The sequence below is a fragment of the Bombus fervidus genome, unplaced genomic scaffold (assembly GCF_041682495.2).
Source record: "Bombus fervidus isolate BK054 unplaced genomic scaffold, iyBomFerv1 scaffold0159, whole genome shotgun sequence".
NCBI lineage: Eukaryota > Metazoa > Arthropoda > Insecta > Hymenoptera > Apidae > Bombus > Bombus fervidus.
Genome location: NW_027212720.1, coordinates 12,501 through 23,329, shown reverse-complemented (window position 1 = coordinate 23,329; position 10,829 = coordinate 12,501). Strand labels below are relative to the sequence as shown.

The window sequence follows — 10,829 nt, the reverse complement described above, 5'->3', positions numbered from 1 at the left end:
GGCGCTCGTCCTCCGACTCAGAAACGTTCGTTTAAAGATAAAACGAACGACGGCGGGCTGTCGACGAGGCAAGAAAGAACAGAGAGATACGGACCGAGAGCAACGATACGCAACGCAAGCAGTCTTAGGTTTACGTGAGCAACCCTCAGCCAGGCGTGGTCCAGGAATTGTATCCGTGGACCGCAATGTGCGTTCGAAATGTCGATGTTCATGTGTCCTGCAGTTCACACGTTGACGCGCAATTAGCTGCGTTCTTCATCGACCCACGAGCCAAGTGATCCACCGTTCAGGGTAATCGTTTATGCATGGATTTTTGTTTGTGTACTCAGGTTTTTGTACTCTTATTCTCGGTTCGAAAGAAGCCGATATCCGACAAACGTCCGACCAACGGGAATCGAACGCGCGGAAGTCGCCATATGATTGACGACACGAAAATACGTTCGAAAACGAAATCGGACGGACTGCGCGACGACACACGCAGCCCGCCGACCGGGCGTAAAGTGCATTATAATATATAACAACCAACGAGATCGAAGCTCCGTTCGTCAGGAAACGACGGGGATATAACACCCGATTCTGAATCCTCTGTACAGCACACGATCTCGCGAAGAAAGCGCACGGTGGCTAGCCCATGATATATATATATGTTCGTTCCTCTCGTCCAGTTATTCGAAGCAAACAGCCGATATGCATCTCCATCGTTCGGGTAAAAAAAATCGATGGGACGCGCACGGTCGTAGTCTTCCTCGCGCGGTCGTTTCTTCCCGATAGCCAGAAGCAGAGTTTGAAAAACTCTAGCGACGGAACGAGGCATTAGACTCTCGACAACGAGGATACAGACACGGCCGGCGGTCCCCTCTGAATCGACTTCGGTGGTTCAGGTAAAAATAAAAAAAATCGATGGGACGCGCACGGTCGTCCTTCCTCTTCCTCGCGCGCGGTCTATTCTTCCCGATAGCCAGAAGCAGAGTTTGAAAAACTCTAGCGACGGAACGAGGCATTAGACTCGCGACAACGAAGATAGAGAGACGGCCGGCGGTCCCCTCTGAATCCACTTTGGTCGCTCAGGTAAAAATAAAAAAAAATTCGAAAGGGACGCGCACGGTCGTCCTTCCTCTTCCTCGCGCGGTCTTTTCTTCCCGATAGCCAGAAGCAGAGTTTGAAAAACTCTAGCGACGGAACGAGGCATTAGACTCTCGACAACGAGGATAGAGAGACGGCCGGCGGTCCCCTCCGAACGGATGGCGACAACGACGACTAAAGCGCGAAAAATCGCGACGAAAAGGAACGCATCTCCGTTCAGGTGTATGTGTGTGCGTGCGTTTAAAAAAAATTCGATGGGACTCGCAGCCATCGGCCTCGCGCGGTCGTTTCTTCCCGATAGCCAGAAGCAGAGTTTGAAAAACTCTAGCGACGGAACGAGGCATATGACTCACGACAACGAGGATATGGACAGGCGGTCCCCTCTGAACGGGTCGACGAGACGATGGTAAAAGAGACGAACCGGACGAAACTTCCGTCGATCAGGTAAAAATAAAAAAAAATTCGATGGGACGCGCACGGTCGTCGTCGTCGTCTTCCTCGCGCGGTCGTTTCTTCCCGATAGCCAGAAGCAGAGTTTGAAAAACTCTAGCGACGGAACGAGGCATATGACTCACGACAACGAGGATAGAGAGACGGCCGGCGGTCCCCTCTGAATCGACTTCGGTGGTTCAGGTAAAAATAAAAAAAATCGATGGGACGCGCACGGTCGTCGTTCCTCTTCCTCGCGCGCGGTCTATTCTTCCCGATAGCCAGAAGCAGAGTTTGAAAAACTCTAGCGACGGAACGAGGCATTAGACTCGCGAGGATAGAGAGACGGCCGGCGGTCCCCTCCGAACCAACTTCGTCTAGTTAAGAATCGTTATACTCTTTACCATCACTCGCACTGGTATATATCTTTTCGGGCCAACATCCACGCAATGCGTTTTCGTTCTAGGTTACCCGATCCACGAGTACGAACGTACAACGTGGTTTCGTTTTGTCGAACATCGTATATCGTTCGCCGTTGAAACGAACGACAACGAAACGACATAGGAAGAACGAACGCCCTTTGGGTAGGAAGCACGTTTCGAGGAACGACGAGAGTTTGGAGAGACGCGCGAGATAGCTGGAGACGCGCAGATATAGGTATCCATGGATCTTCGAAGAGAACCTTCGAAGATATATAATTCGGTATCCTATTTTTCTGCGGCTCGCTATTCGCGTTCTTTCGCTCTCGTCGACGACTCGTTATAGACGCTTCGTTCGATCCCAAAGAGCAGTCTTCCTTATGTCCCGTTGCTAGGAGGTGAGGCCTACGCAACGCAACTACGAAATATAGAAGAGGTGTGAGCAGTGATCTCTCCGACACGAGGCACTTTAGAGATTTTAGTTTATATATTATATTGTTCGTTCGTTGGATTTCCACGATGCAAATACGAAATACGAGATCGTGACGGCGGGTCTTTCTGTGTACGACCTCACGCAGGCGCCTCGATCGCATTTCTCATTACACGTGGTTTCCACTGTAACTTTTAGTTTTTTCGATATGTGTTCAGCTCAAGTTCCCTCACATATCGTTATTATTATTATTATTATTATTATTAATAGTAGCGGTTTCGTGTTATAGGATTCGGAGACGGCGGGTCTTTCTGTGTACGACCTCACGCAAGCGCCTCGAGAATCTTTTTAAGTTTTCCGTGTGTTATATTATTCGGAGACGGCGGGTCTTTCTGTTTACGACCTCACGCAGGCGCCTCGAGAATATTTTTAAGTTTTTCGTTTGTTATAATATTATTCGGAGACGGCGGGTCTTTCTGTGTACGACCTCACGCAGGCGCCTCGAATTATTCGTGTAAAAGTATATCTCTTCATCCCGATGATCGAGAGAGAGTGCCACACTCTTCGTATAGTTTCGTAACTGGAGCGTCTCCCACCTCCTTATTGTAAAAAATTTGGCTTTTGTCAAAGTATATAGCTTGTTAATACGTCGTATATACTTTGTGTCGATATAGGAGGAGTACGGCTCCTTACCGACGATATTATATATATTTTATTATACAGTGTTCAAGTCAAATATATTCTTTGTGTTTTTGTATTTTTCGTTAATGATCCTTCCGCAGGTTCACCTACGGAAACCTTGTTACGACTTTTACTTCCTCTAAATGATCAAGTTTGGTCATCTTCCCGGTAACATCGGCAATGCTTATCACATTGGCCGCGCACCAGTCCGAAGACCTCACTAAATCATTCAATCGGTAGTAGCGACGGGCGGTGTGTACAAAGGGCAGGGACGTAATCAACGCGAGCTTATGACTCGCGCTTACTGGGAATTCCTCGTTCATGGGGAATAATTGCAAGCCCCAATCCCTAGCACGAAGGAGGTTCAGCGGGTTACCCGGGCCTTTCGGCCAGGGAAAACACGCTGATTCCTTCAGTGTAGCGCGCGTGCGGCCCAGAACATCTAAGGGCATCACAGACCTGTTATTGCTCAATCTCGTGCGGCTAGAAGCCGCCTGTTCCTCTAAGAAGATTTGTTTGTACGTTGGTAGTAAAAACCCGCCGACCGAAGCCGGGGGCCTTCGAGATACCATAATTTACGTCTATTTAGCAGGCTAGAGTCTCGTTCGTTATCGGAATTAACCAGACAAATCGCTCCACCAACTAAGAACGGCCATGCACCACCACCCACCGAATCAAGAAAGAGCTATCAATCTGTCAATCCTTCCGGTGTCCGGGCCTGGGAGGTTTCCCGTGTTGAGTCAAATTAAGCCGCAGGCTCCACTCCTGGTGGTGCCCTTCCGTCAATTCCTTTAAGTTTCAGCTTTGCAACCATACTTCCCCCGGAACCCAAAAGCTTTGGTTTCCCGGAAGCTGCCCGCCGAGTCATCGGAGGAACTTCGGCGGATCGCTGGCTGGCATCGTTTATGGTTAGAACTAGGGCGGTATCTGATCGCCTTCGAACCTCTAACTTTCGTTCTTGATTAATGAAAACATTTTTGGCAAATGCTTTCGCTTCTGTCCGTCTTGCGACGATCCAAGAATTTCACCTCTAACGTCGCAATACGAATGCCCCCATCTGTCCCTATTAATCATTACCTCGGGGCTCCGAAAACCAACAAAATAGAACCGAGGTCCTATTCCATTATTCCATGCACACAGTATTCAGGCGAAGGTAGCCTGCTTTAAGCACTCTAATTTGTTCAAAGTAAACGTATCGGCCCACCTCGACACTCAGTGAAGAGCACCGCGATGGGATATTAGTTGGACCGCCCCGCGAGGAGCTAAGCCCACCGATAGGACGTACCACATAATGCCAGTTAAACACCGCGAGCGGTGAACCGACACTGTGACACACAGATTCAACTACGAGCTTTTTAACCGCAACAACTTTAATATACGCTATTGGAGCTGGAATTACCGCGGCTGCTGGCACCAGACTTGCCCTCCAATTGGTCCTCGTTAAAGGATTTAAAGTGTACTCATTCCGATTACGGGGCCTCGGATGAGTCCCGTATCGTTATTTTTCGTCACTACCTCCCCGTGCCGGGAGTGGGTAATTTGCGCGCCTGCTGCCTTCCTTGGATGTGGTAGCTGTTTCTCAGGCTCCCTCTCCGGAATCGAACCCTGATTCCCCGTTACCCGTTACAACCATGGTAGGCGCAGAACCTACCATCGACAGTTGATAAGGCAGACATTTGAAAGATGCGTCGCCGGTGCTAGATGACCATGCGATCAGCACAAAGTTATTCAGAGTCACCAAAACAAACGATGGACGAACGGACGAGCCATCCGCCACCGATTGGTTTTGATCTAATAAAAGCATTCGTACCATCTCTGGTACGAATCTGTTTGCATGTATTAGCTCTAGAATTACCACAGTTATCCAAGTAAGTTTAAGTATGATCTAAGAAACCATAACTGATTTAATGAGCCATTCGCGGTTTCACCTTAATGCGGCATGTACTGAGACATGCATGGCTTAATCTTTGAGACAAGCATATGACTACTGGCAGGATCAACCAGGGAACTTTGTATTTTATATATATATTATATATTAGAGTCAAAAGACTCTCTTTTTAAAATAGCCTCAGAGTGTCGTAGGTGGGTCCGTAACACCGTACGACGAGACTTTTCGTTCTTAGTGAACGTTCGACGACACCCTTTTAATTCCCGTTGTAACGTCGAACGCCACTACTCTCTCTCATTTCGCCACTCTCTCTTTACTTTCTTTCGTTCGTTTGATTGTTTGTGTGGAATATTTTAAGATCATTCTGTTCATAGGATCATTCTGTAAGAATGGTTTGTTGGTTGAACGAATATGCCTTAGCGGTAAAAAGCACGTAAACTGCATGCTGAACGTACCGTCCTCGTAAGAAACATATTCGTTCGTTCTTTTGATATTCTCCAATCAGAAAGAACGCACTTCCTAAAAGGTAGTACGCTCCCCATTAGCCTTTCGTATGTTTAAAACGTACTGCGTACGCTATAACATAAGTTTTGGAACGGTCTCTGCCGAACCAGCATGAATTGATACTCAGTTAGTAACAAGCACACTGCCCTAACTTTTTTTAAAGTTAGTGCGAGCATACAGGATCCAGCTTCCCGACTAAGGGGAACCTTGCCACGTTATTTGGTCATTACGTCCAGGACAGCGACCCGCGGCGCAGCAGTGTAGAGAAAGAGTCGATACGAGAACGAAGGAACAGTCGAGAAATAGTAAAAAAGTTCACTAAGACTCGAGGAGCGGTGACTGAATTCTCAACCGAGGCCGTAGAATAGCCACGCGCTCGACGCTGTTCCGTCCGGACCGTCCGACTCGACGTGTCTCTTATAGATACCAAAGCGCCGGCCGGACGGTCGGCGCCGGCCGGGCCAGCGGCCGGGCGCTTACCATGTAAAACCTCCGTTAGAGCGTACCGTCGGACTTAGTCTCTGAAACGCTCGACCACTTTTTTCGAATAAACTACCCTTAGAAAACATCCTATCGTCGAGATATTTTAACGCACCGCTTATTTTAATATTTCAAACGAGTTTTTATCGAAAAATTTAATTTTTTTTTTTTTTTCAAAATCGCATCAGTAAACCACCTCTTTTAACGAATACGGACAAAAACCACGTTCTTAATCGATTAGAACACGTTAAAACAACGAGAAATATGCAAAAAAATATATACCTTGCAACGTTAATTAACGAAAAAATTAAACAAATATCGCAGTCGTGTCAGTTCGACGGACACTAATTTTTTAAAAAATCGAAAAAAACGTTTAATCCAGTTGTATTTAATAGAGATATAACCCGTTTCTGCAAAAATATTTATACCTTATAACGCTTTTTAACGAAAAAAAAAAAATAAACTCGAAATAAGCTTTTCGGACTTTTCGCCGGCCGAAATTTTTCTAAGTCCCAACGTACCGTCGGACTTAGTCTCTGAAACGCTCGACCACTTTGTTCCAATAAAGTACCCTTATAAAACGTCCTATCGTCGAGATATTTAACGCACCGCTTATTTTAATATTTAAACGAGTTTTATCGAAAAATTAATTTTTTTTTTTTTTTTCAAAATCGCATCAGTAAACCACCTCTTTTAACGAATACGGACAAAAACCACGTTCTTAATCGATTAGAACACGTTGAAACAACGAGAAATATGCAAAAAAATATATACCTTGCAACGTAATTAACGAAATAATTAAACAAATATCGCAGTCGTGTCAGTTCGTCGAACACAATTTTTTAAAAAATTCGAAAAAACGTTTAATCCAGTTGTATTTAATAGAGATATAACCGTTTCCGCCCAAAAATATTTATACCTTATAACGCTTTTTAACGAAATAACTCGAAATAAGTATTTCGACTTTTCCGCCGGCCGAAATTTTTCTAAGTCCCAACGTACCGGTCCAGAATGAGACAAAGTTCCAAAGGCCCGGTCGTATCCGTCCGTTTTTTTTTAACCTTCCACGGACGAAATAAACGTTTAATCCCGACGTAAAATACAATAATATAGCGATTTATATAAAAATATTCATACCTCATAACGCTTTATAACGAAATAACTCGAAAAAACTTTTCGGTCCGAAATTTTTCTAAGTCCCTACGTACCGCTCGAGAATGCGACTAAGTTCCAACGTCCCGGGCGCGATCATACTTTTTTTATATAACTTTTCAGCGACGAAAATAAATGCTTAATCCCGATGTAAAACGTCATTTTAAAGCGATTTATGCAAGAATATTCGCACCTTATAACGCTTTTAAGCGAAATAATTCAAAAAAACCTTTCGAATAAAAAATTTTTTTTTAACGTTTTCGGGACCAAATAAACGTTTAATCCCGACGTAAAATATAATAATACAACGATTTATATAAAAATATTAATACCTCATAACGCTTTTTAACGAAATAACTCGAAAAAACTTTTCGGTCGAAAATTTTTCTAAGTCCCTACGTACCGGTGGAGAGTATGACCAAGTCCGACGGGCCGAGTCGCGTCGGTCCACTATTTTTTTTTAACGTTTTCGGGACCAAATAAACGTTTAATCCCGACGTAAAATATAATATATAGCGATTTATATAAAAATATTCGTACCTTATAACGCTTTTTAACGAAATAACTCGAAAAAAACTTTTCGGTCGAAAATTTTTCTAAGTCCCTACGTACCGGTGGAGAGTATGACCAAGTCCGACGGGCCGAGTCGCGTCGGTCCACTATTTTTCTTTAACGTTTTCGGGACCAAATAAACGTTTAATCCCGACGTAAAATATAATAATATAGCGATTTATATAAAAATATTCGTACCTTATAACGCTTTTTAACGAAATAACTCGAAAAAACTTTTCGGTCGAAAATTTTTCTAAGTCCCTACGTACCGGTGGAGAGTATGACCAAGTCCGACGGGCCGAGTCGCGTCGGTCCACTATTTTTTTTTAACGTTTTCGGGACCAAATAAACGTTTAATCCCGACGTAAAATATAATAATATAGCGATTTATATAAAAATATTCATACCTTATAACACTTTTAAGCGAAATAACTCGAAAAAACTTTTCGGTCGAAAATTTTTCTAAGTCCCTACGTACCGGTGGAGAGTATGACCAAGTCCGACGGGCCGAGTCGCGTCGGTCCACTATTTTTTTTTAACGTTTTCGGGACCAAATAAACGTTTAATCCCGACGTAAAATATAATAATATAGCGATTTATATAAAAATATTCATACCTTATAACACTTTTAAGCGAAATAACTCGAAAAAACTTTTCGGTCGAAAATTTTTCTAAGTCCCTACGTACCGGTGGAGAGTATGACCAAGTCCGACGGGCCGAGTCGCGTCGGTCCACTATTTTTCTTTAACGTTTTCGGGACCAAATAAACGTTTAATCCCGACGTAAAATATAATAATATAGCGATTTATATAAAAATATTCATACCTTATAACACTTTTAAGCGAAATAACTCGAAAAAACTTTTCGGTCGAAAATTTTTCTAAGTCCCTACGTACCGGTGGAGAGTATGACAAAGTCCGACGGCCGAGTCGCGTCGGTCCACTATTTTTTTTTAACGTTTTCGGGACCAAATAAACGTTTAATCCCGACGTAAAACTTAATAACATTCCCATTTATATAAAAATATTCGTACCTCATAACGCTTTTTAACGAAATAACTCGAAAAAACTTTTCGGTCCGAAATTTTTCTAAGTCCCTACGTACCGCTCGAGAATGCGACTAAGTTCCAACGTCCCGGGCGCGATCGTACTTTTTTTATATAACTTTCCAGCGACGAAATAAACGCTTAATCCCGATGTAAAACGTCATTTTAAAGCGATTTATGCACAAATATTAGCACCTTGTAACGCTTTTAAGCGAAAAAATTCGAAAAAACGGTTCGATTAAAAAATTTTTTTTAAAGTTCTCGGGACGAAATAAACGCTTAATCCCGACGTAGAAATACATAATATTCCCATTTATATAAAAATATTCATACCTCGTAACGCTTTTAAGCGAGATAACTCGAAATAACTTTTCGGTCCGAAATTTTTCTAAGTCCCTACGTACCGGCCGGGGGATCGACGAAGTGCCAACCTCCCGGTCATGTCGGTCCGGAGGGGGCAATTTTTTAAAAAAATAAAACGAAATCGTTACGTTCGACTAGAATTCGTCGAACCATAACGATTTCTATAAAAATATTCATACCTCGTAACGCTTTTAAGCGAAATAACTCGAAATAACGTTTCGGTCCGAAATTTTTCTAAGTCCCAACGTACCGCTCGAGAATGCGACTAAGTTCCAACGTCTCGGGCGCGATCGTAAATTTTTTACGGCACCTTTCGGGGACGAAATAAACGCTTAATCCCGATGTAAAACGTCATTTTAAAGCGATTTATGCAAGAATATTCGCACCTTATAACGCTTTTAAGCGAAAAAATTCGAAAAAACGGTTCGATTAAAAATTTTTTTTTAACGTTGTCGGGACGAAATAAACGCTTAATCCCGACGTAGAAATACGTAATATTGCTATTTATGTAAAAATATATACGCATCATAACGCTTTTAAGCGAGATAACTCGAAATAACTTTTCGGTCCGGAATTTTTCTAAGTCCCTACGTCCCGGCCGGGGGATCGACGAAGTGCCAACCGCCCGGTCATGTCGGTCCGGAGGGGGCAATTTTTTAAAAAAATAAAACGAAATCGTTACGTTCGACTAGAATTCGTCGAACCATAACGATTTCTATAAAAATATTCATACCTCGTAACGCTTTTTAACGAAATAACTCGAAAAAACTTTTCGGTCCGAAATTTTTCTAAGTCCCAACGTACCGGTCGAGAATGCGACTAAGTTCCAACGTCCCGGGCGCGATCATACTTTTTTTATATAACTTTCCAGCGACGAAATAAACGCTTAATCCCGACGTAAAACGTCATTCTAAAGCGATTTATGCAAGAATATTCGTACCTTGTAACGCTTTTAAGCGAAAAAATTCGAAAAAACGGTTCGATTAAAAAATTTTTTTAAAGTTCTCGGGACGAAATAAACGCTTAATCCCGACGTAGAAATACATAATATTGCCATTTATATAAAAATATTCATACCTCGTAACGCTTTTTAGCGAGATAACTCGAAATAACTTTTTGGACCGGAATTTTTCTAAGTCCCTACGTACCGGCCGGGGGATCGACGAAGTGCCAACCGCCCGGTCATGTCGGTCCGGAGGGGGCAATTTTTTAAAAAAATAAAACGAAATCGTTACAGTCGACTAGAATTCGTCGAACCATAACGATTTCTATAAAAATATTCATACCTTATAACGCTTTTAAGCGAAATAACTCGAAATAACTTTTCGGTCGAAAATTTTTCTAAGTCCCTACGTACCGGTCGAGAATGCGACTAAGTTCCAACGTCCCGGGCGCGATCATACTTTTTTTATATAACTTTCCAGCGACGAAATAAACGCTTAATCCCGATGTAAAACGTCATTCTAAAGCGATTTATGCACAAATATTAGCACCTTGTAACGCTTTTAAGCGAAAAAATTCGAAAAAACGGTTCGATTAAAAATTTTTTTTTAACGTTCTCGGGACGAAATAAACGCTTAATCCCGACGTAGGAATACATGATATTCCCATTTATGTAAAAATATATACGCATCACAACGCTTTTAAGCGAAATAACTGGAAATAACCGTTCGGTACGAAAATTTTTCAAAGTCAGACGGGCTCTCGAGCGTTGCTCGCTCGCTGCGCTCGCTCGAAAAAAAAACTAGCCCAACCCAAAACCAATCCCTTTTTCGCGTTCGTTCCTCGATTTCTCTTGAAATC

General features: G+C 43.0%; 2 non-coding genes across 2 annotated transcripts; both read right to left on the bottom strand.

The window, feature by feature from the left end:
• Nucleotides 1–139: 139 nt before the first annotated feature.
• Nucleotides 140–294, bottom strand: LOC139997730 (5.8S ribosomal RNA). The gene has a single exon (XR_011803071.1). It is a non-coding gene; the product is annotated as a 5.8S ribosomal RNA (ribosomal RNA).
• A 2,832-nt stretch (nt 295–3,126) lies between these two features.
• LOC139997731 (small subunit ribosomal RNA) lies at nt 3,127–5,049 on the bottom strand. The gene has a single exon (XR_011803072.1). It is a non-coding gene; the product is annotated as a small subunit ribosomal RNA (ribosomal RNA).
• Between the last annotated feature and the right edge of the window lie 5,780 nt (nt 5,050–10,829).